Below are 6,000 nucleotides of genomic sequence, written 5' to 3' on the forward strand. Positions count from 1 at the left end.
GCAGCTACAACACACCAGCTTTGAAGGGTTTTCATGGCACAAGGCAGGAATTAGGGAGATTCAGGAGGATCCAAACACCCAGATGAGCTCCTGAGCAGTGAGTAGGTAGTGCTCAGTCTACTGGAGCTGCTAGGAAAACTTCCCATTGCAAAAGGGCTTTTTTTTTGGTCATGCAGAGAGGATGTCAGATTGCCTGCGAGTTGATCTTCTTATTTATTATTTTGTGCTGCCCTCTAGGGCTGGAGTAGATGTTTAATTGCTGCTTTCCTCAACCCCCCTCCTGCTAATTAAGTCCTGCTTTTGGAACATCCACCTTTACAAAGATCTCTCCCTATTGTTTTCTCCCAGTTTCACAAGCCTGAACTGCTGCCACGCATTTTTCCCGTGGTTGAAATAATGCACCAAAGAGCATCTCATTTGCTTTGCAATACACCCAGAAATGAGAGGCATGAAGGCTTTGAAGAGGCAGCAGCATTTGTGTGGGCAGGAGAGGGCATAGTTTTGTGAAATGGATAGAAAAAATTCATTATTTAGCTCTCAGGAGAACAGTGCCAGTGAGATTATCACAACCCTGGGCAGGCTTTCCTCAACTAGGTTCTCAACATACTGGTTTTCACAGAGTAACAGAATGATTAAGGTTGGAAGGGACCTCTGGAGATCATCTAGCCCAAAATCTTTGCTGAAGCAGGCTGCAAAGAATCACATCCAGGCAGAGTGTGAAAGTCTGCAGAGAGTAGACTCCACAACCTCTCTGGGCAGCCTGGTCCAGGGCTTTGGCACCCTCACAGGAAAGAAGATTTTCCTTATGTTTAGGTGGAAACTCCTCTGTTCCTCTTTGTGCTTGTTGCACCTTGTTCTGTCACTGGGCACCACTGAAAAGATGTTCTTGACCTCCTGATGACCTTGCCTCATGTTCTTGACCTGCCCTCTTTTGATACTGATAAGCTTTGATAAGATTCCCTCTCAGTGTTCTCTTCTACAAGCTAAAGTGCCCCCGGTCAATCAGCCTTTCCTTGTCAGACATGTGTAGTGTCTTGAGCTGCCCTTGGTGAGAGATGCTTCCAGAGCTGTTTTCCCTTTGATTCTTTTGGCAGACTTCTTAGAGTCAAGCCCTCCATCTGCAATCCTCTTAAGGCAAGAAGGAAATCCGTGGTGAAGTCTGGGATCACTATGCTGTGTAGAGGTTTAAATGCCTTTTTGGTGTAGAGTTTGCCTTATCAGCAATAGAATAATCACACAGCATCCTGCCAGAGCAGGATGACCTATACCAGATCACACAGGAATGCATCCAGATGGGTCTTGAATATCTCCTGAGAGGGAGAATCCTAGAATCATTTTGGTTGAAAGAGGCCTTGCAGATCACAAAATCCATCTATGAACCCAGCACTGCCAGGTCCACCACTAAACCATGTCCCTCACCACCATATCTACATGGCTTTACAATTCCTTCAGGGATGGTGACTCCATAGCTTCTCTGGGCAGCTTGTTCCAGGGCTTCACAACCCTTTGGGTAAGAAATGTCCCCCAGTGTTCAACCTAAGCAACCCCTGGTGCAACCTGAAGGCCATTTCCTCTTGTCCTACTGTTAGCAGCACTTGCAACACACAGACACTTCCACAAGGAAAATTTGAAATATTTATAGAATCACTGAATGATTTTGGTTGGAAAAGACCTCTTAGAGTTTGGGTTGTTCAGCCTGGAAAAGAGAAGACTCCAGGAAGATCATATTGTGGTCTTTCAGTACTAAAGGGGACAATAAGAAACCTGGGGACAGACTTTTTAGCAGGGCCTGTTGTGACAGGACAAGGGGGGGAATGGTTTGAAACTAAAATAGGGAGATTCAGACTAGAGAGAAGGAAGAACTGTTTTACCCTGAGGGTGGTGAGACCCTGGCCCAGATTACCCAGAGAGGTAGCAGAAGCCCCATCCCTGGAACCATTCCAGTGCAGGTTGTCTGGGGCTCTGAGCAACCTGCTCGAGTTGCAGATGACCCTGCTGACTGTGGGAGGGTTGGACTAGATGACCTTGAAAGGTCCCTTCCAACCCAAACTATTCTATGATTCTATGATCAAATCCAACCCTCCCTCAAGCTCTTCAAGAAAAGAAATTTATTGTTGGTGTTGTTTGAGTAGAATATTTGGATTTGATTTGGAGATGGAATGCAGATATCTTGCCTATAATGAAGAGTAGCAAATGTTGTGGATGGTTGCCCCCTCACATTTTCTTCTACCTGAGTGTTCAGAGCACTTTGGGAAGTTTGAACTCACAGAGATAAAAATAGCAGGGTGTTTGTTGGTTGTGCTCTTTAAAAAGCCAGCTCTGTTCCTCAAGCTGTTTTACTGAGTGGCCAAGCAGCTGTGCCAGCTGAACTGTGAAGAAGAGCCTGGACAGAAACAAATGCCAAAGCAGGAGGGAAGGGCATGCACTGATTCTGCTGCTCAGGACTTTGCTTCATCAAAACCACAGCCTTAGAGGACACCAGCAGTGCTGTCCTTACTGTCTTTGCCCTTTCCTAAAGGGAATATGACAGCAAAAAGTTTCAAAGACTCTGAAGCACCTTGGCTGACTTCCTGTTCTCAATATTTGTCTGCTCTGGGCTACCCAGCAATTTACACCTTGAAATGTTGTTGAAACATTAGCATGGTGTGAGAGGCATTCCTGCCCATAGCAGGCAGTTGGAGTAGATGGTTTCTAAGGTCCCTTTCAACCTAAACCTCCCTATGGTTTTATGATTCCATGTGCTTTGGCAGCATGTGCACGTCTGCAGAGAAAGGGTCTCCTCCTGGAGTCACCTCCATCAGTCAGACTTGGAGGATCAAGCTCTTCTGTCCCCAAAATTGCAATGGCTGTCCCATTTCACTGTTGACTAAAGGGTTTGCACCTCTGACTGAGATCAAACCCCTCCTGACTTCCCTGTCGTCTCCTCAGCAATTACTGCCTGCTTGGTTGCTGCCAACATCAGCTCAATTTCGCCCAACATCACCCAAAGCTGAGGGTGACTTCTCCAAACCCTCTTCCCAGCCTGGCCCAGAGCAAGAAGGAAAAGCATATCCCAGCCAGTGGCTCTCACGAGCTGGTCCATAATCTGCTTCAGGTTCCCAAGGGTTTCAGATAAACAAGAATATGCCTTGACGATTATGTGTCTTGAACCTCCAGACCTTTTGGAGTCTGTCCATCCATAATGCTGCTGTTGCTGCTTTCTAAGGCTCTGCTTTTGGGTTGAGTCCTGTGTCGAGCTGCATGAATCAATCTCTCCAGAGAAGTAAACAAAACAAGCTCCCGCCTTAGAAAGTGGCTCTGAACTTCAGGGGCAGGAGTGGGACGAGTCTTGCTCCCTTTCGACCGGAATAGCTCCCTGGCGATTCATCCCACCAGGGAGCTGGGGACAACATTAATATTAATCCTATCAAAACAAATAAACAGCCCATGCCATCCTAAGCCATGAACTTTGAGGAGGAGGCACAGATCCAGCCCCCTGAGCCCCTACAGCATCTCCAGGAGCTGCCTCCACTGGTTGGGTTTGTTCATGTTGCCTGCATTGTGCTTGATCTCTCACAGATTGATGGAGCCTCCTGCTTCTTTGGTGCCAACTCCACACATCAAACCAGACTCTTCTCTAATCCAAATATGATTTTCCTCCTGTCTTTTGAAGCTACTGTCTGCCTTCTTCTCTTTGTCCTCTCTCCACATGCACCTCTATTGTTTGGCCAACAATATTTCCCCACCAAAAAGAACATTTTCTATTAACTGGACACACAAGGGCTCAGCCAGCTCCCCTACTTCATTCACCTCTCTCCAGGAAAGAAAATGGAAGTGAATGAGAACTGCATGAAAGACACCAGGCTGGAGACTTTGTGAGCTGGCCAAAGGGGCAACAGCAGAAGGGAAAAGGAGAACAAGAACACTTCAATCAACAAAAAGTGACATGCACTGGCATTACAGATAAAATTCTCTGACCACAAAATGCTTTCCCTGGAGGAACTCAAATTCAGGAACTAAAGGAGATTTTTTTTTTTCCCCTCACCATCTTTAATGTAGCAAAAGAGAGAGAAAAATTGGCTTTTAATTCAGCAGTTTTTCTGTTACTGAGAGTAGAGTCAGTATGTGAGAAAGGGGTGGATTCCATTTATATGATCCAACAGGAGATAAAATGAAGTGAGAAAAACTCTTTCTAATAGATGTGTCTTACATGATACCAATACCCACCCTTGAATCCATCCATCACTGCATTAGTGAAAGGCCAAGCACTGACACCATCATTAAGTTGTAACCATCTCCTTTAAATAGAGGAGACTGCTTGTGAAGTTTTGTTACTGAGAACTAAAGTATTTCAATATTTTAGAGTAATAAAATAATGCTGAATTTGAAATAATGATGACTTAGTTAAAACAAACAAACAAACAAGCAAACAAAAAACACAAAGCCAAGAGATTTCCACTGTTGTAGAAAGCCAAACTTCTGGCTTCTGCTTCAGGGGAACTTATCTCTACTTTTAGCAAAAACACAACAGGGTTTGGCCTTAGAACATTATCTTTGACTTGTATAAAACCCAGGATTTTCTCAAACTTTACTGAGTTTCCAAAGACTGCCCAAAGACGAATTCCTCATGGTAACAATCCAGATGCAGCAAAAATGCTATCAGTAAGTCCTCCCAAGGTGACATTCAAGCTGTCAGCATCCTAAGAGTAGAAAAAAACACCAACCCTGTCGTCTCACACCTTATACTCCAACAGGGAGAGTTCAATGACAGCGCTGATAGTAAGAAGAGCAGGCTGCGTTTTGTCCATCCCACCCCAGCCACTGTGTGATTTGCCCAAGGCTATGATAGGACTCGGTGTGTGGGAGAGCAGCGTTTAACCAGCGCATCCCTGCAGCACTCCTGCTACAATGCAGTAACACCAGAAATAGACTAAAGTCCCATGAAGAAAGAAAAAAACCCCAACACCCCACCGACATCTCCTCCTCTTCCACGGCTGTAAACGCTGAGAATTACAACAAAGCAGGCAGATGACAACTGTATTGTTATCAACTAACTGGTGCCTCCTTAAAGTAAAGGCTCTAAGTCACTGCAGTGCAAGTCCCTGATGGATTAAATATACAGCTGTGTGCACAGACCCATCTACATAGGGTGTTTCGTCCCTTCCTCAGCCTGTACATAAGCACAGCATATTTTATTTATACAGTACCTTCCTCATCTGTGTTATGTTTTAAAGGCTGCAGCTCTAAGTCACCACAGATTCCCCATCTCTCCTGAAGTCCAAAGCTCAACTTTCCAGCCGGCTCCCGGTCTCGCATGCGTCTCCACGTACCTGCTCTGTGGCTGGAGGAGGAGGAGGAGGTGGAGGAGAAGGAGGAGGAGGTTTCGCCTCTGCTTGCAGCCTTCTGCCTCCCAGCCTCTCCCAGCAGCCTTTCCAGCTCAAGCTGAGGAAGAGTTTCCTTGGGGAAGTCGTACCTCTGTTGCATGCCAGCTGACTAAAACTCTGTGAGCTCTGAGAGAAGTTTGAAGTCACAGGGAAAAAAAAAACACAACACAGAAATACTCCCCATAGACCAGTCCTTGAATTCGTTCCTTTGCAGTCATGAGCTCTTATATATTCCCAGGCTCCCAGGAGCACGTGAATGCATACCTCGGTAATAGTTTTAAAATGTGTGTGTCCTCTGCTCTTCTCTTGATTTTCCATTTCATTTGTTCAACCTTGGCTGGTTTCCTGCAGCTTCTCAGCTGGTAATTACCCTCCTCTCGCATTGACACATGAAACACTCTTGTGAATACCACAGAAAATCCCCTCCACAGGCTGCAGGCACACGTGCTTGCCTCTGAAGATCACCATGCCTGTCTCTGAAGTTCACAGTGCCTGTCCCTGAGCTAAGTTCACCCTGCCTGCTCTGCAGATGTGAGTGGTGTTTTCAACCCCACGGACTTGATGATCTCTGAGGTCTTTTCTAACCTGCTCGATTCTATGATTCTATGACCTGCAGGTTCTTGGGGGCAGAGCTCTC

The 6,000-nt window shown here is 45.9% G+C and overlaps 1 protein-coding gene across 2 annotated transcripts in view; it reads right to left on the minus strand.

Moving 5' to 3' along the window:
- Positions 1-5,661, minus strand: part of LRRC32 (leucine rich repeat containing 32) — a 28,011-nt gene extending 22,350 nt beyond the window's left edge. The window contains exon 1 of one of the 2 annotated variants that reach the window (XM_068139462.1): positions 5,310-5,661. The gene's annotated coding sequence lies outside the window, so the exon portion shown is untranslated. The other variant, XM_068139471.1, reaches the window with a different exon arrangement.
- Positions 5,662-6,000: the final 339 nt, after the last annotated feature.

This window comes from Melanerpes formicivorus, unplaced genomic scaffold (genome assembly GCF_026170545.1).
Source record: "Melanerpes formicivorus ecotype bairdi unplaced genomic scaffold, bMelFor1.0.p_v2 SCAF_1, whole genome shotgun sequence".
NCBI classification, from domain to species: domain Eukaryota; kingdom Metazoa; phylum Chordata; class Aves; order Piciformes; family Picidae; genus Melanerpes; species Melanerpes formicivorus.